Source organism: Arachis ipaensis, chromosome B2 (genome assembly GCF_059453495.1).
Source record: "Arachis ipaensis isolate K30076 ecotype BB chromosome B2, ASM5945349v1, whole genome shotgun sequence".
NCBI lineage: Eukaryota > Viridiplantae > Streptophyta > Magnoliopsida > Fabales > Fabaceae > Arachis > Arachis ipaensis.
Window position 1 is genome coordinate 40,963,166 of NC_142437.1, and position 27,269 is coordinate 40,990,434.

A 27,269-nucleotide genomic window follows, 5' to 3' on the forward strand; every position below is an offset into this window, starting at 1 on the left:
ATAATAGATAAATTAGAAGATTCTCCCTTAAAAGATGAATTCTTATTTCAATTAAATGATCTGACTAGGAAAGAAGAAAAATCTAAAGAAGAAATAAGGCCAGTAGAAATTAAAGAAATATATAATAGGTTTAGAACACCTAAAGAAGAAACTTCTTTAAAACATTTACAAGAAGAGATAAAAATGTTAAAATTCAAAATTTATGAATTAAAATAACAAAATATATTTCTTGACAATAGAATACTAAAATTAGAAGGAGAAAACATAGTAAGATTATAAAAAGAAAAAGAAAGATTAGAATCAATAGAAAAAGAAGAAAAAATTATAAATCCAATTAATTATATTAATGAATTAACATTATTAATTAATCAGAAATGGTATATGGTATGCGAAATTGTTACTCAAGTTGTGAATTATTGTTCGAAATTGATTCCCTGGCGATGGCACCAAAAACGGATGCACAGAACCATGGTCTAAACATATCTTCAAAACTTCGCATAACTAACCAGCAAGTGCACTGGGTCGTCCAAGTAATAAACCTTACGTGAGTAAGGGTCGATCCCACGGAGATTGTTGGTATGAAGCAAGCTATGGTCACCTTGCAAATCTCAGTCAGGCGGATATAATATAGTTATGGAGTTTTCGAAAATAAATAATAAACTAAGGATAGAAATACTTATGTAAATCATTGGTGAGAATTTCAGATAAGCGCATAGAGATGCTTTCGTTCCTCTAAACCTCTGCTTTCCTGCTGTCTTCATCCAATCAGTCTTACTCCTTTCTATGGCTGGCTTTATGTAAGGGCATCACCGTTGTCAATGGCTACATCCCATCCTCTTGTGAAAATGGTCCAAATGCTCTGTCACAGCACGGCTAATCATCTGAGGTTCCCGATCATGCTGGAATAGGATTCACCCTCCTTTTGAGTCTGTCACTACGCCCAGCAATCACGAGTTTGAAGCTCGTCACAGTCATTCAATCCCAGAATCCTACTCGGAATACCACAGACAAGGTTTAGACTTTCCGGATTCTCATGAATGCCGCCATCAATCTAGCTTACGCCACGAGGATTCTGATTAAGAGATCCAAGAGATAATCATTCAATCAAAGGTAGAACGGAAGTGGTTGTCAGGCACGCGTTCATGGGGAATGATGATGATTGTCACGTTCATCACATTCAGGTTGAAGTGCGAATGAATATTTTAGAAGCGGAATAAGTTGAATTGAGTAGAAAAACAGTAGTACTTTGCATTAATCTTTGAGGAACAGCAGAGCTCCACACCTTAATCTATGGAGTGTAGAAACTCCACCGTTGAAAAATACATAAGTGAATATAGGGTAAGCATGGCCGAGTGGCCAGCCTCCCATGGAGGTCTAGAGATCTAAAAATGATCAAAAGATGTCTAATACAATAGTAAGAAGTCCTATTTATAATAAACTAGCCACTAGGGTTTACAAAAGTAAGTAATTGATGCATAAATCCACTTCCGGGGCCCACTTGGTGTGTGCTTGGGCTGAGCTTGAAGTCTACACGTGGAGAGGTCATTCTTGGAGTTGAACGCCAGCTTTTGTGCCAGTTTGGATGTTGAACTCCACTTTGCAACTTGTTTCTAGTGCTGGACGCCAGAATTGGGCAGAGAGCTGGCGTTGAACGCCAGTTTGCGTCGTCTAAACTTGAGCAAAGTATGGACTATTATATATTGCTGGAAAGCCCTGGATGTTTACTTTCCAATGCAATTGGAAGCGCGCTATTTTGAGTTCTGTAGCTCCAGAAAATCCATTTTGAGTGCAGGGAGGTCAGAATCCAACAGCATCAGCAGTCCTTCTTCAACCTCTGAATCTGATTTTTGCTCAAGTCCCTCAATTTCAGCCAGAAAATACCTGAAATCACAGAAAAACACACAAACTCATAGTAAAGTCCAGAAATATGAATTTAACATAAAAACTAATGAAAACATCCCTAAAAGTAACCAGATTCTACTAAAAACATACTAAAAACAATGCCAAAAGCGTATAAATTATCCGCTCATCACAACACCAAACTTAAATTTTTGCTTGTCCCCAAGCAACTGAAAATCAAATAGGATAAAAAGAAGAGAATATACTATAAATTCCAAACTATCAATGAAACATAGCTCCAATCAGATGAGCGGGACTTGTAGCTTTTTGCCTCTTGAATAGTTTTGGCATCTCACTTTATCCATTGAAGTTCAGAATGATTGGCATCTATAGGAACTCAGAGTTCAGATAGTGTTATTGATTCTCCTAGTTTAGTATGATGATTCTTGAACACAGCTATTTTATGAGTCTTGGCCGTGGCCCTAAGCACTTTGTTTTCCAGTATTACCACCGGATACATAAATGCCACAGACACATAATTGGGTGAACCTTTTCAGATTGTGACTCAGCTTTGCTAAAGTCCCCAATTAGAGGTGTCCAGGGTTCTTAAGCACACTCTTTTTTTGCTTTGGACCTTGACTTTAACCGCTCAGTCTCAAGTTTTCACTTGACACCTTCACGCCACAAGCACATGGTTAGGGACAACTTGGTTTAGCCGCTTAGACCAGGATTTTATTCCTTTAGGCCCTCCTATCCACTGATGCTCAAAGCCTTGGGATCCTTTTTATTTGCACTTGCCTTTTGGTTTTAAGGGTTATTGGCTTTTTGCTCTTGCCTCTTGGTTTTAAGAGCTTTTGGCTTTTTCTGCTTGCTTTTTCTTTCTATTTTTTTTCGCTATTTTTTTTTCTCTTTTTTTTTCTGTAAGCTTTGTTCTTTGCTGCTTTTTCTTGCTTCAAGAATTATTTTTATGATTTTTCAGATTACCAAATAACATGTCTCCTTGTCATCATTCTTTCAAGAGCCAACATATTTAACATTCTTAAACAACAACTTCAAAAGAAATATGCACTGTTCAAGCATTCATTCAGAAAACAAGAAGCATTGTCACCACATCAATATAATTAAACTAAGTTCAAGGATAAATTCGAAACTCCTGTACTTCTTGTTCTTTTGAATTAAAACAGTTTTCATTTAAGAGAGGTGATGGATTCATATTCACTACTTTAAGGCATAGTTACTAAATACTAATGATCATGTAATGAAGACACAAACATGGATAAGCACTTAACATAGAAAATGAAAAACAGAGAATGTAAGAACAAGGAATGAGTCCACCTTAGTGATGGTGGCGTTTCCTTCTTGAGGAACCAATGATGTCCTTGAGCTCTTCTATGTCTCTTCCTTGTCTTTGTTGCTCCTTCCTCATTGCTTTTTGATCTTCTCTTATTTCATGAAGGATGATGGAGTGCTCTTGATGTTCCACCCTTAGTTATCCCATGTTGGAACTTAATTCTCCTAGGGAGGTGTTGATTTGCTCCCAATAGTTTTGTGGAGGAAAATGCATTTGAGGCATCTCCGGGACCTCATGGTGATGAGCTTCCTGCGCCTCTTGAGCTCCATGAATGGGCTCTCTTGCTTGCTCCATCCTTTTCTTAGTGATGGGCTTGTGAGATGAATCTTTCCATCTCTCATGGCTCAGAGGTGGAAGCAATTGTCTTCCCTTTCCTCTTTTTTTGAGGTTTCTCTGGCTTTTTAGTTGCCATCAATGGTAATGGAAAAACAAAAAGCTTATGCTTTTACCACACCAAACTTAAAATATTGCTCGCCCTCGAGCAAGAGAAGAAAGAAGGTATGAAGAAGAAGAAGAAATGGAGGAGAGGGAGAGAGAGGGATGTGTTTCGGCCATATAGGGTGGTTTGGGTGGGAAATTGATTTTGAATTTTGAAGGTAGGTGGAGTTTATGAGGTAGGTTTATGGGGAAGAGTGGATGGATGTGAATGGTGAAGTAGTGATAGGGAAGAGAGATTGAGGTGATTGGTGAAGAGTTTTGGGGAAGAGTGTTTATGGGATTGGGTGAAAGAGGGGTGAGAAGAAGTGAGTGGAGGTAGGTGGGGATCCTGTGGGGTCCACAGATCCTGAGGTGTTCAAGGATTTACAACCTTGCACCAAATTAGGCATGCAAAATGCCCTTGCACACAACTCTGGGTGTTCAGCGCCAGATTGGTGCTTGTTCTGGGCGTTGAACGCCCATTTGTTGCCCATTTCTGGCGTTGAACGCCAGAACCATGCTTGTTCTGGGCGTTCAGCGCCAGCTCTTCTCCAGGGTGCTGCCCATTTCTGACATTCAGCGCCAGAACCATGCTCTGTTCTGGCGTTGAACGCCCAAAACATGCTTCTTACTGGCGTTTAAACGCTAGTAAGGTCTTCCTCCAGGGTGTGATTTTTCTTCTGCTGTTTTTGATTCCGTTTTCAATTTTTTGATTTATTTTGTGACTCCACATGATCATGAACCTAATAAAACATGAAAAACAATGAAAATTAGATAAATAAACATTGGGTTGCCTCCCAACAAGCACTTCTTTAATGTCAATAGCTTGACAGTGGGCTCTCATGGAGCCCCACAGATGTTCAGAGCATTATTGAGACTCCCCAACACCAAACTTAGAGTTTGGATATGGGAGTTCAACACCAAACTTAGAATTTGGTTGTGGCCTCCCAACACCAAACTTAGAGTTTGACTGTGGGGGCTCTGTTTGACTCTGCTTTGAGAGAAGCTTTTTATGCTTCCTCTCCATGGATGCAGAGAGAGATCCTTGAGTTGTAAACACAAGGTTGTCCTTATTTAATTGAAGAATCAATTCTTCTCTGTCCACATCAATCACAGCTCTTGCTGTGGCTAGGAAAGGTCTTCCTAGGATGATGGATTCATCCTCTTCCTTTCCAGTGTCCAGGACTATGAAATCAGCAGGGATGTAAAGGCCTTCAACCTTTACTAACACGTCCTCTACTTGTCCATAAGCCTGTTTTCTTGAATTGTCTGCCATCTCTAATGAGATTTTAGCAGCTTGCACCCCATAGATTCCCAGTTTCTCTATTACAGAGAGAGGCATGAGGTTTATCCCTGAACCAAGGTCACACAGAGCCTTAAAGATCATGGTGCCTATGGTACAAGGTATTATGAACTTTCCAGGATCCTATTTCTTCTGAGGCAATGTCAGTTGATCCAGATCACTTAGTTCATTGGTGAATAAGGGAGGTTTATCTTCCCAAGTTTCAATACCAAATAATTTGGCATTTAGCTTCATGATTGCACCAAGGAACTTGGCAGCTTGCTCTTCAGTAACATCCTCATTCTCTTCAGAAGAGGAATACTCATCAGAGCTCATGAATGGCATAAGGAGGTTCAATGAAATCTCTATGGTCTCTAGATGAGTCTCAGATTTCTTAGGTTCCTCAGAGGGAAGCTCCTTATTGATCACTGGACATCCCAGGAGGTCTTTCTCCTTGGGATTCACGTCCTTCTCCTCTCTTGTGGGTTCGGCCATGGTAATTAATTCAATGGCCTTGCACTCTCCCTTTGGATTCTCTTCTGTATTGCTTAGGAGAGTACTAGGAGGGATTTTCGTGATCCTTTTACTCAGCTGGCCCACTTGTGCTTCCAAATTTCTAATGGAAGACCTTGTTTCATTTATGAAACTCACAGTGGCCTTAGATAGATCAGAGACTAAATTTGCTAAGCTAGATGGATTCTGCTCAGAATTCTCTGTCTGTTGCTGAGTGGATGATGGAAAAGGCTTGCTATTGCTAAACCTGTTTTTTCCACCATTATTAAAGCCTTGTTGAGGCTTTTGATCCTTCCATGAGAGATTTGGGTGATTTCTCCATGATGGATTGTAGGTGTTTCCATATGGTTCACCCATGTATTTTAACTCTGCTATTGCAGGGTTCTTAGGATCATAAGCTTCTTCCTCAGAAGATGCCTCTTGAGTACTGTTGGATGCAGCTTGCATTCCATTCAGACTCTGAGAAATCATATTGACTTGCTGAGTCAATATTTTATTCTGAGCTAATATGGCATTCAGAGTATCAATTTCAAGAACTCCCTTCTTCATAGGCGTCCCATTACTCACAGGATTCCTCTCAGAAGTGTACATAAACTGGTTATTAGCAACCATATCAATGAGTTCTTGAGCTTCTGCAGGCATTTTCTTTAGGTGAATGGATCCACCTGCAGAAGTATCCAATGACATCTTTGATAGCTCAGATAAACCATCATAGAATATATCCAGGATGGTCCATTCTGAAAGCATGTCAGAAGGACACTTTTTGGTCAGCTGCTTGTATCTTTCCCAAGCTTCATAGAGGGATTCACCTTCTTTCTGTCTGAAGGTTTGAACATCAGCTCTAAGCTTGCTCAGCTTTTGAGGAGGAAAGAACTTGGCTAAGAAAGCCGTGACCAGCTTATCCCAAGAGTTCAGGCTGTCTTTGGGTTGAGAGTCCAACCATATTCTAGCTCTGTCTCTTACAGCAAAAGGGAAAAGCGTGAGCCTGTAGACTTCAGGATCTACTCCATTAGTCTTAACAGTATCACAGATCTGCAAGAATTCAGTTAAGAACTGAAAAGGATCTTCAGATGGAAGTCCATGAAACTTGCAGTTCTGCTGCATCAGAGAAACTAGCTGAGGTTTCAGCTCAAAATTGTTTGCTCCAATGGTAGGAATGGAGATGCTTCTTCCATGTAAATTGGAATTAGGTGCAGTAAAGTCACCAAGCATTCTCCTTGCATTATTATTATTTTCAGCTGCCATCTCCTCTTCCTGTTCAAAAATTTCTGAAAGGTTATCTCTGGATTCTTGTAATTTAGCTTCTCTTAGTTTCCTCTTCAGAGTCCTTTCAGGTTCTGGATCTGCTTCAACAAGAATATTCTTGTCCTTGCTCCTGCTCATATGACAAAGAAGAGGGCACAGAAAAAATAATAATAATAATAATAAGGATCCTTTATACCACAGTATAGAAGTCCCTGTGTGAGTGGAAGAAAGGAAAGGGACAAAGAATGTAATGTAAGGAAAGAAACACAAGGGTGAGGAGAGCAGAGATGTGAGGTGAGGAGATGTTAATAGATGAATAAATAAATAGAATAAGATGAGAGAGGGAAAATTTCGAAAATAATTTTTTTGAAAAAGAGTTAGTGATTTTCGAAAATAGTTTTTGAAAAAGGTTAGTAGTTTTTCGAAAATTCAAATAAAAAAATAAAATAATTAGTCTAATTAAAAAGAAATTTTGAAAAAGAGGGAAGATTTTTTCGAAAATTAGAGAGAGAGAGTTGGTTAGATGGTTTTCAAAAAGATAAGAAACAAACAAAAAGTTAGTTAGTTAGTTGAAACAAATTTTTGAAAAGATAAGAAGTTAGGAAGTTAGAAAAGATATTTTGCAATCACTTTTTTGAAAAATGTAAGATAAGAAGATATTTTTGAAAAGATATGATAGAAATTAGTTTTTTTGAAAAAGATTTGATTTTTAAAATCTCAATTAATGACTTGATTCACAAGAAATCACAAGATATGATTCTAGAACTTAAAGTTTGAATCTTTCTTAACAAGTAAGTAACAAACTTGAAATTTTTGAATCATAACATTAATTGATGATGTTATTTTCGAAAATATGATGTAAAATTAAGAAAAAGATTTTTGAAAAATATTTTTGAAATTTTCGAAAATAACTAAAAAAAATTGAAAAAAAAGATTTGATTTTTGAAAAAGATTTTGAAAAAGATAAGATTTTTTTTTAACTTGAAAATTTGATTTGACTCATAAAAACAACTAGATTTTAAAAATTTTTGAAAAAGTCAAATCTAATTTTCGAAATTTTAAAAGAGAAAAAAGGAAAGATATTTTTTTGATTTTTGAATTTTTATGATGAGAGAGAAAAACAAGAAAAATGATGTAATGAATGAAAGTTATGGATCAAAACAATGAATGCATGCAAGAATGCTATGAATGTCAAGATGAACACCAAGAACACTATGAAGATCATGATGAACATCAAGAACACATTTTTGAAAAGTTTTTAATGCAAAGAAAACATGCAAGACACCAAACTTAGAATTCTTTAATGCTTAGACATAAAGAATTCAGGAATGCATATGAAAAACAAGAAAAGACACAAAACATGCAAATGCAAAGATCAAACAAGAAGACTTACCAAGAACAACTCGAAGATCATGAAGAACACTATGAATGCATGAATTTTTTCAAAAAATGCAAGATGAACATGCAATTGACACCAAACTTATAACATGACTCAAAACTCAAACAAGAAACACAAAAGATATTTTTGATTTTTATGATTTTCTAATTTTTTTGTATTTTTTTTTCGAAAATTATTTTGAAAAAGGAAAATAAGGATTCCAAAATTTTTAATATGAATTCCAGGAATCTTATGCTCTTTAGTCTAAAGCTCCAATCAAAGGGTCAGGCATGGCTTAATAGCCAGCCAAGCTTTAGTATGTATCCAGACATGACACGCCTAACATGCCCTACAGTCAGCCAGGCTTCAACATGCTTCATGAAACACTAGAATTCATTCTTAAAAATTCTGAAGAAAAATATATTTTTTTTGAAAATATTTTTATTTAAAAAAATTTTTTTTTTCAAAAACAAAGGAGAAATTTTTGAAAGATTTTTGAAAACTTTTTGAAAAGAAAACAAAAAGAAAGTTACCTAATCTGAGCAACAAGATGAACCGTCAGTTGTCCAAACTCAAACAATCCCCGGCAACGGCGCCAAAAACTTGGTATGCGAAATTGTTACTCAGGTTGTGAATTATTGTTCGAAATTGATTCCCTGGCGATGGCACCAAAAACGGATGCATAGAACCATGGTCTAAACATATCTTCACAACTTCGCATAACTAACCAGCAAGTGCATTGGGTCGTCCAAGTAATAAACCTTACGTGAGTAAGGGTCGATCCCACGGAGATTGTTAGTATGAAGCAAGCTATGGTCACCTTGTAAATCTCAGTCAGGCGGATATAAAATAGTTATGGAGTTTTCGAAAATAAATAATAAACTAAGGATAGAAATACTTATGTAAATCATTGGTGAGAATTTCAGATAAGCGCATAGAGATGCTTTCGTTCCTCTGAACCTCTGCTTTCCTGCTGTCTTCATCCAATCAGTCTTACTCCTTTCTATGGCTGGCTTTATGCAAGGGCATCACCGTTGTCAATGGTTACATCCCCTCCTCTTGTGAAAATGGTCCAAATGCTCTGTCACAGCACGGCTAATCATCTGAGGTTCCCGATCATGCTGGAATAGGATTCACCCTCCTTTTGCGTCTGTCACTACGCCCAGCAATCGCGAGTTTGAAGCTCGTCACAGTCATTCAATCCCAGAATCCTACTCGGAATACCACAGACAAGGTTTAGACTTTCCGGATTCTCATGAATGCCGCCATCAATCTAGCTTACGCCACGAGGATTCTGATTAAGAGATCCAAGAGATAATCATTCAATCAAAGGTAGAACGGAAGTGGTTGTCAGGCACGCGTTCATGGGGAATGATGATGATTGTCACGTTCATCACATTCAGGTTGAAGTGCGAATGAATATCTTAGAAGCGGAATAAGTTGAATTGAATAGAAAAATAGTAGTACTTTGCATTAATCTTTGAGGAACAGCAGAGCTCCACACCTTAATCTATGGAGTGTAGAAACTCTACCGTTGAAAAATACATAAGTGAATATAGGATAAGCATGGCCGAGTGGCCAGCCTCCCATGGAGGTCTAGAGATCTAAAAATGATCAAAAGATGTCTAATACAATAGTAAGAAGTCCTATTTATAATAAACTAGCCACTAGGGTTTACAGAAGTAAGTAATTGATGCATAAATCCACTTCCGGTGCCCACTTGGTGTGTGCTTGGGCTGAGCTTGAAGTCTACATGTGGAGAGGTCATTCTTGGAGTTGAATGCCAGCTTTTGTGCCAGTTTGGGCGTTGAACTCCACTTTGCAACTTGTTTCTGGCGCTGGACGCCAGAATTGGGCAGAGAGCTGGCGTTGAACACCAGTTTGTGTCGTCTAAACTTGGGCAAAGTGTAAACCCCGGTTAAATTAGTAGATAATTAGTTAATAAATTATTTTTTAATAAGGAGGATTAGAAATGCGAATATTATATCAAAATAGGGTAGAGCTCATCGAAACGAGAATTTTGACACCAATTTCGAAGAAATCGGTCCAAGATTGGACCGAACGGGCCGAACCGGTTGAACCGGGCAAAACCGGGCCCATGGGCCCAACCGGACCAGCAATTAAAAAGAGAGCCACGGGCTCTTCTTTCTCCCCACTTTCATAACGACGCAGGAAGCCTTCCAGGGGAGGAAAAGAGAGAAACCATACGTTGACGGTAAAATCAATTTGCCGTAACTTCTCCGTCCGAGCTCCAATCGCCGCACCGTTTGCGGCCACGCGTTCACCGCGTTGAGCTCTACATTTCTATCGGAACAATTTCATAGGTAACTTGTTTAATCACTCTCAGCTTCATCTTCCCCCAATTTTTGAATTTTAAGTGGGAATATTGAATTTCTTTGATTTCTGATGTTTTAGGATCCAATTAGCTTGAGAGAAACATTCACTCTTGCTTATGTGAAGCTTGGGTAAGGTGAGGATACGATAATTCTATTTTAATTTCATTAAATTTGAGCTTTGAGTATTAAATTGGGTATATATGTATTATGAATGTGTATTAGGTTGAAAATAAATAATTGGAGCTTGAAATTATGAATATTGGAACTTGGAGGAAGCGGATTAGTTGAGTTTTGAGGGGCTGTTTTGGTTTTGAATAAATAGCTTTGGTCGTTACGTGGAAATCGGCTAAGGTATGGTTTAGGTTTCTTGCATTTAATATATAATGTTCTGTGAAAACTTAGGCTAGATGACCATTGGATAAGTTGGAATGCAGGTGTATGTTTAATGTTTAGTAATTTATCGATGAATATATTTGGTTGAAGTTTATTGGATAATTAGTTTTTAATTTTGGATGGTGAATGTTGTTATGTTAATTTGGAGAGAATTATGGTTGAATGTTATTGTTGATTAACTAATGATTTGGTGAATTATTGATTTGAGGTATAACTATTGTGGAGGTTGTTGTGATAATGAGGTATTTTGTGTTAAAAGCCTAGGATATGTTGAATTGAAAAGAATACAGGTTTGGACCCGAACAGGGTGGCAAAGTCCGAGTTTTAGAGGAGATGCTGCCGAAATTTTATAAAAATTAGAGATTTTGTTTATATGATTATTTAAAAAGATTTAGATTCAAAGGTTATATGGTTCGATTTTGAGTTATTAAGAAAATGAGCATGTTTTAAGTTTGATTCATTTAGAAAAGAATGAATTATGTTTTGAATTGGAACTATTGATGGATGGAATGGGAAGCGTGATAATGAAGGATAAGGATTGTATATGATTGATGTATGATGATGAATGATATGCGATTGAGAATGATGTTGATGTTGATGAATTATAATTGAATTATTTATATGGCTTGTGAATTTGAATAATCTGAGATACGAGATTCCCTGGATTAAGTGCCGTGGCTTGCCACCACGTGTACCAGGTTGAAAACTCGATACTCTGTTGACCCTACGACGTAAGTGTGACCGGGCACTATATAAATTCCCGGGAATGTTACCCCCATTGAGCAATACTGATTATTTGAGAAAAATCTATGCATAGACTCTTGGGGATGCACGTCGGGGGACAGTCTAAGGACAATTCAGACTTGTCGGGTTGGCTGGATAACCGACAGATGAGCCTCATCAGCCATAGGACAGGCATGCATCATATGCATATTACTTGAATTACTTGCTTGTGCTCTAATTGGGTGTGCCTATCTGTATTTGCCATGCTAAATGTATATTTGTTATCTGCAGTACTTGTAACCTTCTTGTGTTTGCCTTTGTCTGTTTAGTTGTCTGTGAAAATGCATGATGGAGTTGGAGGTATGGAGGAATGGCAGTATGGGATTTAGATTTAAGGTTAAGTTAAGTTAGGATTAAATATTTTTAGAGAACCACCTTTTATGGCTTCTGTTTAATACTTTAAGCTCTACAATCTGAGTGTCGGCGTTCTAGGATTGCCTCTGGCATTCCCAGGACCTTATATATTATGTGTGTGGCACCTTTACCATACTGAGAACCTCCGGTTCACATTCCATACTATGTTGTTATTTTTCAGATGCAGGTCGAGAGGCATCTCGTTAGGCGTCTGGACTCTTGAAACGGAGTGGTTACTAGGATATTTTGTTATGCTATGATGTATATATATGTACTTAGTTTTCTCTCCGCATGACTTATTCTTTTTGATCCTCTTAGAGGTTTATGGAGAGGCAGGATTGTGTATATGTACTTTTGGGTTTTGGATATGTATGTATATATATGTGTAAATATTCTCCGGCCAGTCTTGACTTCGCAGGCTGAGTTAGGAGCTTGATATTTTGTATCTTTGGCACTCTGTTCCCACTTCTGTTAGCTTATGTTTGATAGTTATGGTTTTCTTAGCACGTAAGTTAACTCGTTCCTTGAGCGTTGCGCCTTTATTGTGCGATTTTTATTTCCCCCTTTTCTTCAAGGCTCCTAGCATATTATAACTCTTCTGCTATTATATGTACTTATTTTATTTTAAAGGTCGTAATACCACATCACCTCTGTTTTACGACTTAAGCGTAAAGCTTTGTGTGGTAGGGTGTTACATTAATGGTATCAGAGCAGTTCGTTCCTATAGAGCCTGAAAGACGGACTGATTGTGCTTCTGTGCATTCTCTGTATATGTGTTTATGTGCTATTAGGATATCTGATTGATATATATGGCATAAACGTTTGTGAGCATGCATTTGGAACTTAAAGCATTAGACCTGCGATATTGAGACTGATCAACTTAATATCACTTGTTTGGTGTGTATAGGGACCAGATGTCGACTCGCGGACGCGGTCGCGGGCGAGGTAGAGGTAGGACAGGCACCGTTACTCCTGTACCCACAGGGACTGATCCAGTAGACTTTATGGCTGCCTTGGGAAATATGGCTGCAGCTATGCAGGCAACAGCTGAGGCACTGGGTAATCAGATAAATCAGGGTAATCATGGGAACAATAATGATGGAGACGGTCCTATGACACTTGCTACATTTCTGAAAGTTCGCCCTCCGACTTTTAGGGGAACCTCAAATCCCACTGATGCAGATAATTGGATTCAGGCTATGGAAAGGGCATTACAGGCACAACAGGTTCCTGAAGAGCAATGGGTTGAATTTGGAACTTATCAGTTGCAAGGTGAAGCTCAGTATTGGTGGCAGGGAACACGACGTATCCTGCAGCCTGATGGTGCTGCGATTCCTTGGGAGGTTTTCCGGACAGAGTTCTATAAGAAATATTTTCCTAATTCAGCCAGAAATGCCAAGGAACTTGAATTAATGCAGTTAAAGCAGGGACAGATGACTATTGCTGAGTATACTAGCAAATTTGAGGAGTTATGTCGCTTTTCTCGTATCTGTCAAGGTGCGCCTGAAGATTTTGCTGAATGGAAGTGTATTAAATATGAGGGAGGTCTTCGGAGCGATATTCTGAGCTTCGTTGCCCCAATGGAGATCAGGGTATTTTCTGAATTGGTGAATAAGAGTAGGGTGGCTGAGGATTGTGTGAGGAAGGCGGCAGCAGAGAAAGGGAGTTTGAGGATGCCTTTTCAGAGGCCTTCAGGGAGGAACTTTGCTCCGAGAGGTAGGAATTTCAAACGTGGAGGTTTTGTTTCGCAGCAGACTCAGGGTCAAGGTAATTACAGAAGGCCGAATACCAATGCTAGTCAAGGAAAAAGGTTTGGGAAGCAGCCACAGCAAGATCTGAATTGTCAGAAGTGCGGAAAGTATCATCCTGGAGTTCCATGCAGACTAGGACTTGGAGTGTGTTATTCCTGTGGACAGCCCGGGCATATAGCCAGTAATTGCCCTGAGAAGAAGAAGTATGAGACTGGTAGGGTGCAGCAGCCGGGGAGAGTATACACCACTTCTACCATTGGTGCTGAGGGATCTGAGACACTGATTAGAGGTAATTGTGAAATGGCTGGTAAAATCTTAAATGCTTTATTTGATTCAGGAGCAATTCATTCATTTATTGCATTTGAAAAGGCCCATGAATTAGGATTGAGAATGGTGGTTCTAGGTTATGATTTGAAAGTATATAATGCTACTCATGAAGCTATGGTGACTAGGATAGAATGTCCACAAGTTCCTTTTCGAGTGCAACAGCGTGAATTTGTGCATGATTTGATTTGTTTGCCTATGACTGGTCTTGATCTTATTTTGGGATTGGATTGGTTATCCAAGAATCATGTTTTACTTGATTGTTCTGAAAAGTCAGTACAGTTTATGCCGGAAGGGTCAGAAGCACCGGTTGTGGTGAATAGTTACTATTTGAATTCTATGATAGTAAACTGTTCTGGAACCGAATGTCAGGGTATTATGTTATTAACTGCGGGAGTATCAGGTGATGATCAGAGTTTAGAGCAGATTCCTGTTGTATGTGAATTTCCAGATGTGTTTCCGGAAGATATTAATGAATTCCCACCTAACCGAGAGGTTGAATTTGTAATTGAGTTGGTACCTGGATCCGGTCCGATTTCAATTACTCCTTATAGGATGTCGCCTTTAGAAATGGCTGAACTGAAAGCTCAGCTGGAAGATCTGTTGGGTAAGCATTTTATCCGACCAAGTGTTTCTCCGTGGGGAGCGCCAGTGTTACTGGTAAAGAAGAAGGATGGGAGTATGCGGCTGTGTGTCGATTATCGGCAATTGAATAAGATCACTGTGAAGAATAAATATCCGTTGCCTAGAATCGATGATCTAATGGATCAGTTACAGGGTGCCGGTGTATTTTCTAAGATTGATTTGCGATCCGGATATCATCAGATAAGGGTTAGAGACGAGGATATTCCGAAAACTGCTTTCAGAACCCGTTATGGTCATTATGAGTATACAGTGATGTCTTTCGGGTTAACTAATGCCCCGGCAGTATTTATGGATTATATGAACAGGATTTTTCGACCGTATCTGGACAAGTTTGTTATTGTCTTCATTGATGACATTCTTGTTTATTCTAAGACTGAAGAGGAACATGCTGATCACTTGCGGATTGTGCTTCAAATTCTGAGAGATAGGAAGTTATATGCTAAGTTATCTAAATGTGAGTTCTGGAAGAGTGAAGTGAAGTTTCTTGGCCACGTGGTGAGTAAGCAGGGGATAGCTGTGGATCCTGCTAAGGTGGAAGCAGTGATGAATTGGGAGCGACCAACTTCAGTGACAGAGATCAGGAGTTTCCTAGGTTTGGCGGGGTATTATCGTAGATTCATTAAGGGATTTTCACAGCTCGCCTTACCTTTAACTAAGTTGACTAGGAAGGATACGCCTTTTATCTGGACTCCGGAATGTGAAGAGAGTTTCCAGGCATTGAAGCACAAGTTGACTACTGCACCTGTATTGGTATTACCTAAACCAAGTGAACTGTTTGAAGTGTATTGTGATGCATCTCTGAAAGGGTTGGGGTGTGTTCTGATGCAGCACCAGAATGTTGTAGCATACGCCTCACGGCAGTTAAGGCCGCATGAGATGAACTACCCGACACATGATTTAGAACTTGCTGCTGTTGTGTTTGCTTTAAAGATTTGGAGGCACTATCTCTATGGTGTTAAGTTTCTTGTTTTCTCAGACCATAAGAGTTTGAAGTATCTTTTTGAGCAGAAAGAGTTGAATATGCGTCAGAGGAGGTGGATGGAGCTTCTGAAAGATTATGATTTTGAATTGAATTATCATCCAGGAAAAGCGAATGTTGTAGCGGACGCTTTGAGTCGGAAGTCTTTATATGCAGCTTGGATGATGCTACGGGAGGAAGAGTTACTGAAGGCATTCCAAGGTTTGAATTTGGGAGTTAGAGAAGAATCTGGAATCCTGTGTTTGAGTCAGTTGCAAATTTCTAGTGATTTTAAATCAGAACTTCTGAAGGCTCATCAAGATAGTGAAGCGTTACGTAAGGTATTACCAGCAGTTGAACAGGGAAAACAGTGGAGAATGTCAGAAGGTCATGATGGTTTATGGAGGTTCAAGAACCGGATTATTGTGCCTGATGTTGGAGACCTACGACAAAGTATCTTGAAGGAAGCTCACAAGAGCGGGTTTTCAATTCACCCAGGGAGCACTAAAATGTATCAAGATCTGAAAGCGATGTTCTGGTGGCCAGGTATGAAGAATGATGTGGCATTGTATGTATCTAAATGTTTAACGTGTCAGAAGGTTAAGATTGAGCATCAGAGACCATCAGAGACCCTTCAGCCTTTGGAGATTCCACAATGGAAATGGGAGAGTATTGCAATGGATTTTGTGATAGGTTTGCCTAGAACCCGATCTGGTTGTGACGCTATTTGGGTGGTTGTAGATCGACTAACAAAATCAGCTCATTTTCTTCCTATCCGAATAAGTTGCACAATGGAAGAATTGGCTCGAATGTATATCAAAGAGATTGTCAGGTTACATGGTGTGCCCTCTACTATTATATCTGATAGAGATCCCCGTTTTACATCAAGGTTCTGGGGAGCTTTTCAGCGTGCATTTGGGACTCAGTTAAGCTTGAGTACTGCGTATCACCCTCAGACAGATGGTCAGTCAGAAAGAACTATTCAGACCTTGGAGGATATGCTAAGGGCTTGTGTTTTGGACCAGCCGGTAAGCTGGGACCGGTATATGCCATTAGTAGAGTTTGCTTATAATAATAGCTATCATGCGAGCATCGGAATGGCTCCATATGAGGCTCTGTATGGCAGGAAATGTCAGTCTCCGTTGTGTTGGTATGAAAATGGAGAAAAGAGTTTATTAGGGCCTGAGATGATAGCTGAAACGACTGAGCAGATAAAGAAGATTCGTAATCGAATGCTTATAGCCCAGAGCCGCCAGAAAAGTTATGCTGATCAGAGGCGAAAGCCTTTGGAATTTGAGGAAGGAGAACATGTTTTTCTGAAAGTAACACCAACCACTGGAGTGGGAAGAGCTATTAAGACCAAGAAACTGAATCCCCGTTATATTGGACCGTTTGAGATTCTGAAGAGAATTGGACCAGTGGCTTATAGAATTGCCTTACCGCCGTACCTTTCGAATTTGCACGATGTATTTCATGTATCACAGCTTCGGAAGTATACTCCTGATGCAAGTCATGTTCTAGAACCAGAACCAATCCAAGTGAGAGAAGATCTAACACTCCCAGTAATTCCGGTGAGGATTGATGACACCAGTGTTAAACGATTACGAGGAAGGGAAGTATCATTGGTAAAAGTAGCTTGGAGACGAGCTGGTATCGAGGAACATACCTGGGAACTCGAATCAGATATGCGAAAGGACTATCCACATCTCTTTTCAGGTAACTATATTTGAATTTTGAGGGCAAAATTCTTTATTAGGTGGGTAGGATGTAAACCCCGGTTAAATTAGTAGATAATTAGTTAATAAATTATTTTTTAATAAGGAGGATTAGAAATGCGAATATTATATCAAAATAGGGTAGAGCTCATCGAAACGAGAATTTTGACACCAATTTCGAAGAAATCGGTCCAAGATTGGACCGAACGGGCCGAACCGGTTGAACCGGGCCCAAACCGGGCCCATGGGCCCAACCGGACCAGCAATTAAAAAGAGAGCCACGGGCTCTTCTTTCTCCCCACTTTCATAACGACGCAGGAAGCCTTCCAGGGGAGGAAAAGAGAGAAACCATACGTTGACGGTAAAATCAATTTGCCGTAACTTCTCCGTCCGAGCTCCAATCGCCGCACCGTTTGCGGCCACGCGTTCACCGCGTTGAGCTCTATATTTCTATCGGAACAATTTCATAGGTAACTTGTTTAATCACTCTCAGCTTCATCTTCTCCCAATTTTCGAATTTTAAGTGGGAATATTGAATTTCTTTGATTTCTGATGTTTTAGGATCCAATTAGCTTGAGAGAAACGTTCACTCTTGCTTATGTGAAGCTTGGGTAAGGTGAGGATACGATAATTCTATTTTAATTTCATTAAATTTGAGCTTTGAGTATTAAATTGGGTATATATGTATTATGAATGTGTATTAGGTTGAAAATAAATAATTGGAGCTTGAAATTATGAATATTGGAACTTGGAGGAAGCGGATTAGTTGAGTTTTGAGGGGCTGTTTTGGTTTTGAATAAATAGCTTTGGTCGTTACGTGGAAATCGGCTAAGGTATGGTTTAGGTTTCTTGCATTTAATATATAATGTTCTGTGAAAACTTAGGCTAGATGACCATTGGATAAGTTGGAATGCAGGTGTATGTTTAATGTTTAGTAATTTATCGATGAATATATTTGGTTGAAGTTTATTGGATAATTAGTTTTTAATTTTGGATGGTGAATGTTGTTATGTTAATTTGGAGAGAATTATGGTTGAATGTTATTGTTGATTAACTAATGATTTGGTGAATTATTGATTTGAGGTATAACTATTGTGGAGGTTGTTGTGATAATGAGGTATTTTGTGTTAAAAGCCTAGGATATGTTGAATTGAAAAGAATACAGGTTTGGACCCGAACAGGGTGGCAAAGTCCGAGTTTTAGAGGAGATGCTGCCGAAATTTTATAAAAATTAGAGATTTTGTTTATATGATTATTTAAAAAGATTTAGATTCAAAGGTTATATGGTTCGATTTTGAGTTATTAAGAAAATGAGCATGTTTTAAGTTTGATTCATTTAGAAAAGAATGAATTATGTTTTGAATTGGAACTATTGATGGACGGAATGGGAAGCGTGATAATGAAGGATAAGGATTGTATATGATTGATGTATGATGATGAATGATATGCGATTGAGAATGATGTTGATGTTGATGAATTATAATTGAATTATTTATATGGCTTGTGAATTTGAATAATCTGAGATACGAGATTCCCTGGATTAAGTGCCGTGGCTTGCCACCACGTGTACCAGGTTGAAAACTCGATACTCTGTTGACCCTACGACGTAAGTGTGACCGGGCACTATATAAATTCCCGGGAATGTTACCCCCATTGAGCAATATTGATTATTTGAGAAAAATCTATGCATAGACTCTTGGGGATGCACGTCGGGGGACAGTCTAAGGACAATTCAGACTTGTCGGGTTGGCTGGATAACCGACAGATGAGCCTCATCAGCCATAGGACAGGCATGCATCATATGCATATTACTTGAATTACTTGCTTGTGCTCTAATTGGGTGTGCCTATCTGTATTTGCCATGCTAAATGTATATTTGTTATCTGCAGTACTTGTAACCTTCTTGTGTTTGCCTTTGTCTGTTTAGTTGTCTGTGAAAATGCATGATGGAGTTGGAGGTATGGAGGAATGGCAGTATGGGATTTAGATTTAAGGTTAAGTTAAGTTAGGATTAAATATTTTTAGAGAACCACCTTTTATGGCTTCTGTTTAATACTTTAAGCTCTACAATCTGAGTGTCGGCGTTCTAGGATTGCCTCTGGCATTCCCAGGACCTTATATATTATGTGTGTGGCACCTTTACCATACTGAGAACCTCTGGTTCACATTCCATACTATGTTGTTATTTTTCAGATGCAGGTCGAGAGGCATCTCGTTAGGCGTCTGGACTCTTGAAACGGAGTGGTTACTGGGATATTTTGTTATGCTATGATGTATATATATGTACTTAGTTTTCTCTCCGCATGACTTATTCTTTTTGATCCTCTTAGAGGTTTATGGAGAGGCAGGATTGTGTATATGTACTTTTGGGTTTTGGATATGTATGTATATATATGTGTAAATATTCTCCGGCCAGTCTTGACTTCGCAGGCTGAGTTAGGAGCTTGATATTTTGTATCTTTGGCACTCTGTTCCCACTTCTGTTAGCTTATGTTTGATAGTTATGGTTTTCTTAGCACGTAAGTTAACTCGTTCCTTGAGCGTTGCGCCTTTATTGTGCGATTTTTATTTCCCCCTTTTCTTCAAGGCTCCTAGCATATTATAACTCTTCTGCTATTATATGTACTTATTTTATTTTAAAGGTCGTAATACCACATCACCTCTGTTTTACGACTTAAGCGTAAAGCTTTGTGTGGTAGGGTGTTACATTAATGGTATCAGAGCAGTTCGTTCCTATAGAGCCTGAAAGACGGACTGATTGTGCTTCTGTGCATTCTCTGTATATGTGTTTATGTGCTATTAGGATATCTGATTGATATATATGGCATAAACGTTTGTGAGCATGCATTTGGAACTTAAAGCATTAGACCTGCGATATTGAGACTGATCAACTTAATATCACTTGTTTGGTGTGTATAGGGACCAGATGTCGACTCGCGGACGCGGTCGCGGGCGAGGTAGAGGTAGGACAGGCACCGTTACTCCTGTACCCACAGGGACTGATCCAGTAGACTTTATGGCTGCCTTGGGAAATATGGCTGCAGCTATGCAGGCAACAGCTGAGGCACTGGGTAATCAGATAAATCAGGGTAATCATGGGAACAATAATGATGGAGACGGTCCTATGACACTTGCTACATTTCTGAAAGTTCGCCCTCCGACTTTTAGGGGAACCTCAAATCCCACTGATGCAGATAATTGGATTCAGGCTATGGAAAGGGCATTACAGGCACAACAGGTTCCTGAAGAGCAATGGGTTGAATTTGGAACTTATCAGTTGCAAGGTGAAGCTCAGTATTGGTGGCAGGGAACACGACGTATCCTGCAGCCTGATGGTGCTGCGATTCCTTGGGAGGTTTTCCGGACAGAGTTCTATAAGAAATATTTTCCTAATTCAGCCAGAAATGCCAAGGAACTTGAATTAATGCAGTTAAAGCAGGGACAGATGACTATTGCTGAGTATACTAGCAAATTTGAGGAGTTATGTCGCTTTTCTCGTATCTGTCAAGGTGCGCCTGAAGATTTTGCTGAATAGAAGTGTATTAAATATGAGGGAGGTCTTCGGAGCGATATTCTGAGCTTCGTTGCCCCAATGGAGATCAGGGTATTTTCTGAATTGGTGAATAAGAGTAGGGTGCCTGAGAATTGTGTGAGGAAGGCGGCAGCAGAGAAAGGGAGTTTGAGGATGCCTTTTCAGAGGCCTTCAGGGAGGAACTTTGCTCCGAGAGGTAGGAATTTCAAACGTGGAGGTTTTGTTTCGTAGCAGACTCAGGGTCAAGGTAATTACAGAAGGCCGAATACCAATGCTAGTCAAGGAAAAAGGTTTGGGAAGCAGCCACAACAAGATCTGAATTGTCAGAAGTGCGGAAAGTATCATCCTGGAGTTCCATGCAGACTAGGACTTGGAGTGTGTTATTCCTGTGGACAGCCCGGGCATATAGCCAGTAATTGCCCTGAGAAGAAGAAGTATGAGACTGGTAGGGTGCAGCAGCCGGGGAGAGTATACACCACTTCTACCATTGGTGCTGAGGGATCTGAGACACTGATTAGAGGTAATTGTGAAATGGCTGGTAAAATCTTAAATGCTTTATTTGAGTCAGGAGCAAGTCATTCATTTATTGCATTTGAAAAGGCCCATGAATTAGGATTGAGAATGGTGGTTCTAGGTTATGATTTGAAAGTATATAATGCTACTCATGAAGCTATGGTGACTAGGATAGAATGTCCACAAGTTCCTTTTCGAGTGCAACAGCGTGAATTTGTGCATGATTTGATTTGTTTGCCTATGACTGGTCTTGATCTTATTTTGGGATTGGATTGGTTATCCAAGAATCATGTTTTACTTGATTGTTCTGAAAAGTCAGTACAGTTTATGCCGGAAGGGTCAGAAGCACCGGTTGTGGTGAATAGTTACTATTTGAATTCTATGATAGTAAACTGTTCTGGAACCGAATGTCAGGGTATTATGTTATTAACTGCGGGAGTATCAGGTGATGATCAGAGTTTAGAGCAGATTCCCGTTGTATGTGAATTTCCAGATGTGTTTCCGGAAGATATTAATGAATTCCCACCTAACCGAGAGGTTGAATTTGTAATTGAGTTGGTACCTGGATCCGGTCCGATTTCAATTACTCCTTATAGGATGTCGCCTTTAGAAATGGCTGAACTGAAAGCTCAGCTGGAAGATCTGTTGGGTAAGCATTTTATCCGACCAAGTGTTTCTCCGTGGGGAGCGCCAGTGTTACTGGTAAAGAAGAAGGATGGGAGTATGCGGCTGTGTGTCGATTATCGGCAATTGAATAAGATCACTGTGAAGAATAAATATCCGTTGCCTAGAATCGATGATCTAATGGATCAGTTACAGGGTGCCGGTGTATTTTCTAAGATTGATTTGCGATCCGGATATCATCAGATAAGGGTTAGAGACGAGGATATTCCGAAAACTGCTTTCAGAACCCGTTATGGTCATTATGAGTATACAGTGATGTCTTTCGGGTTAACTAATGCCCCGGCAGTATTTATGGATTATATGAACAGGATTTTTCGACCGTATCTGGACAAGTTTGTTATTGTCTTCATTGATGACATTCTTGTTTATTCTAAGACTGAAGAGGAACATGCTGATCACTTGCGGATTGTGCTTCAAATTCTGAGAGATAGGAAGTTATATGCTAAGTTATCTAAATGTGAGTTCTGGAAGAGTGAAGTGAAGTTTCTTGGCCACGTGGTGAGTAAGCAGGGGATAGCTGTGGATCCTGCTAAGGTGGAAGCAGTGATGAATTGGGAGCGACCAACTTCAGTGACAGAGATCAGGAGTTTCCTAGGTTTGGCGGGGTATTATCGTAGATTCATTAAGGGATTTTCACAGCTCGCCTTACCTTTAACTAAGTTGACTAGGAAGGATACGCCTTTTATCTGGACTCCGGAATGTGAAGAGAGTTTCCAGGCATTGAAGCACAAGTTGACTACTGCACCTGTATTGGTATTACCTAAACCAAGTGAACCGTTTGAAGTGTATTGTGATGCATCTCTGAAAGGGTTGGGGTGTGTTCTAATGCAGCACCAGAATGTTGTAGCATACGCCTCACGGCAGTTAAGGCCGCATGAGATGAACTACCCGACACATGATTTAGAACTTGCTGCTGTTGTGTTTGCTTTAAAGATTTGGAGGCACTATCTCTATGGTGTTAAGTTTCTTGTTTTCTCAGACCATAAGAGTTTGAAGTATCTTTTTGAGCAGAAAGAGTTGAATATGCGTCAGAGGAGGTGGATGGAGCTTCTGAAAGATTATGATTTTGAATTGAATTATCATCCAGGAAAAGCGAATGTTGTAGCGGACGCTTTGAGTCGGAAGTCTTTATATGCAGCTTGGATGATGCTACGGGAGGAAGAGTTACTGAAGGCATTCCAAGGTTTGAATTTGGGAGTTAGAGAAGAATCTGGAATCCTGTGTTTGAGTCAGTTGCAAATTTCTAGTGATTTTAAATCAGAACTTCTGAAGGCTCATCAAGATAGTGAAGCGTTACGTAAGGTATTACCAGCAGTTGAACAGGGAAAACAGTGGAGAATGTCAGAAGGTCATGATGGTTTATGGAGGTTCAAGAACCGGATTATTGTGCCTGATGTTGGAGACCTACGACAAAGTATCTTGAAGGAAGCTCACAAGAGCGGGTTTTCAATTCACCCAGGGAGCACTAAAATGTATCAAGATCTGAAAGCGATGTTCTGGTGGCCAGGTATGAAGAATGATGTGGCATTGTATGTATCTAAATGTTTAACGTGTCAGAAGGTTAAGATTGAGCATCAGAGACCATCAGAGACCCTTCAGCCTTTGGAGATTCCACAATGGAAATGGGAGAGTATTGCAATGGATTTTGTGATAGGTTTGCCTAGAACCCGATCTGGTTGTGACGCTATTTGGGTGGTTGTAGATCGACTAACAAAATCAGCTCATTTTCTTCCTATCCGAATAAGTTGCACAATGGAAGAATTGGCTCGAATGTATATCAAAGAGATTGTCAGGTTACATGGTGTGCCCTCTACTATTATATCTGATAGAGATCCCCGTTTTACATCAAGGTTCTGGGGAGCTTTTCAGCGTGCATTTGGGACTCAGTTAAGCTTGAGTACTGCGTATCACCCTCAGACAGATGGTCAGTCAGAAAGAACTATTCAGACCTTGGAGGATATGCTAAGGGCTTGTGTTTTGGACCAGCCGGTAAGCTGGGACCGGTATATGCCATTAGTAGAGTTTGCTTATAATAATAGCTATCATGCGAGCATCGGAATGGCTCCATATGAGGCTCTGTATGGCAGGAAATGTCAGTCTCCGTTGTGTTGGTATGAAAATGGAGAAAAGAGTTTATTAGGGCCTGAGATGATAGCTGAAACGACTGAGCAGATAAAGAAGATTCGTAATCGAATGCTTATAGCCCAGAGCCGCCAGAAAAGTTATGCTGATCAGAGGCGAAAGCCTTTGGAATTTGAGGAAGGAGAACATGTTTTTCTGAAAGTAACACCAACCACTGGAGTGGGAAGAGCTATTAAGACCAAGAAACTGAATCCCCGTTATATTGGACCGTTTGAGATTCTGAAGAGAATTGGACCAGTGGCTTATAGAATTGCCTTACCGCCGTACCTTTCGAATTTGCACGATGTATTTCATGTATCACAGCTTCGGAAGTATACTCCTGATGCAAGTCATGTTCTAGAACCAGAACCAATCCAAGTGAGAGAAGATCTAACACTCCCAGTAATTCCGGTGAGGATTGATGACACCAGTGTTAAACGATTACGAGGAAGGGAAGTATCATTGGTAAAAGTAGCTTGGAGACGAGCTGGTATCGAGGAACATACCTGGGAACTCGAATCAGATATGCGAAAGGACTATCCACATCTCTTTTCAGGTAACTATATTTGAATTTTGAGGGCAAAATTCTTTATTAGGTGGGTAGGATGTAAACCCCGGTTAAATTAGTAGATAATTAGTTAATAAATTATTTTTTAATAAGGAGGATTAGAAATGCGAATATTATATCAAAATAGGGTAGAGCTCATCGAAACGAGAATTTTGACACCAATTTCGAAGAAATCGGTCCAAGATTGGACCGAACGGGCCGAACCGGTTGAACCGGGCCCAAACCGGGCCCATGGGCCCAACCGGACCAGCAATTAAAAAGAGAGCCACGGGCTCTTCTTTCTCCCCACTTTCATAACGACGCAGGAAGCCTTCCAGGGGAGGAAAAGAGAGAAACCATACGTTGACGGTAAAATCAATTTGCCGTAACTTCTCCGTCCGAGCTCCAATCGCCGCACCGTTTGCGGCCACGCGTTCACCGCGTTGAGCTCTACATTTCTATCGGAACAATTTCATAGGTAACTTGTTTAATCACTCTCAGCTTCATCTTCTCCCAATTTTCGAATTTTAAGTGGGAATATTGAATTTCTTTGATTTCTGATGTTTTAGGATCCAATTAGCTTGAGAGAAACGTTCACTCTTGCTTATGTGAAGCTTGGGTAAGGTGAGGATACGATAATTCTATTTTAATTTCATTAAATTTGAGCTTTGAGTATTAAATTGGGTATATATGTATTATGAATGTGTATTAGGTTGAAAATAAATAATTGGAGCTTGAAATTATGAATATTGGAACTTGGAGGAAGCGGATTAGTTGAGTTTTGAGGGGCTGTTTTGGTTTTGAATAAATAGCTTTGGTCGTTACGTGGAAATCGGCTAAGGTATGGTTTAGGTTTCTTGCATTTAATATATAATGTTCTGTGAAAACTTAGGCTAGATGACCATTGGATAAGTTGGAATGCAGGTGTATGTTTAATGTTTAGTAATTTATCGATGAATATATTTGGTTGAAGTTTATTGGATAATTAGTTTTTAATTTTGGATGGTGAATGTTGTTATGTTAATTTGGAGAGAATTATGGTTGAATGTTATTGTTGATTAACTAATGATTTGGTGAATTATTGATTTGAGGTATAACTATTGTGGAGGTTGTTGTGATAATGAGGTATTTTGTGTTAAAAGCCTAGGATATGTTGAATTGAAAAGAATACAGGTTTGGACCCGAACAGGGTGGCAAAGTCCGAGTTTTAGAGGAGATGCTGCCGAAATTTTATAAAAATTAGAGATTTTGTTTATATGATTATTTAAAAAGATTTAGATTCAAAGGTTATATGGTTCGATTTTGAGTTATTAAGAAAATGAGCATGTTTTAAGTTTGATTCATTTAGAAAAGAATGAATTATGTTTTGAATTGGAACTATTGATGGACGGAATGGGAAGCGTGATAATGAAGGATAAGGATTGTATATGATTGATGTATGATGATGAATGATATGCGATTGAGAATGATGTTGATGTTGATGAATTATAATTGAATTATTTATATGGCTTGTGAATTTGAATAATCTGAGATACGAGATTCCCTGGATTAAGTGCCGTGGCTTGCCACCACGTGTACCAGGTTGAAAACTCGATACTCTGTTGACCCTACGACGTAAGTGTGACCGGGCACTATATAAATTCCCGAGAATGTTACCCCCATTGAGCAATATTGATTATTTGAGAAAAATCTATGCATAGACTCTTGGGGATGCACGTCGGGGGACAGTCTAAGGACAATTCAGACTTGTCGGGTTGGCTGGATAACCGACAGATGAGCCTCATCAGCCATAGGACAGGCATGCATCATATGCATATTACTTAAATTACTTGCTTGTGCTCTAATTGGGTGTGCGTATCTGTATTTGCCATGCTAAATGTATATTTGTTATCTGCAGTACTTGTAACCTTCTTGTGTTTGCCTTTGTCTGTTTAGTTGTCTGTGAAAATGCATGATGGAGTTGGAGGTATGGAGGAATGGCAGTATGGGATTTAGATTTAAGGTTAAGTTAAGTTAGGATTAAATATTTTTAGAGAACCACCTTTTATGGCTTCTGTTTAATACTTTAAGCTCTACAATCTGAGTGTCGGCGTTCTAGGATTGCCTCTGGCATTCCCAGGACCTTATATATTATGTGTGTGGCACCTTTACCATACTGAGAACCTCCGGTTCACATTCCATACTATGTTGTTATTTTTCAGATGCAGGTCGAGAGGCATCTCGTTAGGCGTCTGGACTCTTGAAACGGAGTGGTTACTGGGATATTTTGTTATGCTATGATGTATATATATGTACTTAGTTTTCTCTCCGCATGACTTATTCTTTTTGATCCTCTTAGAGGTTTATGGAGAGGCAGGATTGTGTATATGTACTTTTGGGTTTTGGATATGTATGTATATATATGTGTAAATATTCTCCGGCCAGTCTTGACTTCGCAGGCTGAGTTAGGAGCTTGATATTTTGTATCTTTGGCACTCTGTTCCCACTTCTGTTAGCTTATGTTTGATAGTTATGGTTTTCTTAGCACGTAAGTTAACTCGTTCCTTGAGCGTTGCGCCTTTATTGTGCGATTTTTATTTCCCCCTTTT

General features: G+C 39.4%; 1 non-coding gene across 1 annotated transcript; it reads left to right on the plus strand.

The window, feature by feature from the left end:
- Nucleotides 1-6,143: 6,143 nt before the first annotated feature.
- LOC148573718 (small nucleolar RNA R71) lies at nt 6,144-6,251 on the plus strand. Its single transcript, XR_015905914.1, has one exon. It is a non-coding gene; the product is annotated as a small nucleolar RNA R71 (small nucleolar RNA).
- The last annotated feature ends 21,018 nt before the right edge of the window (nt 6,252-27,269 follow it).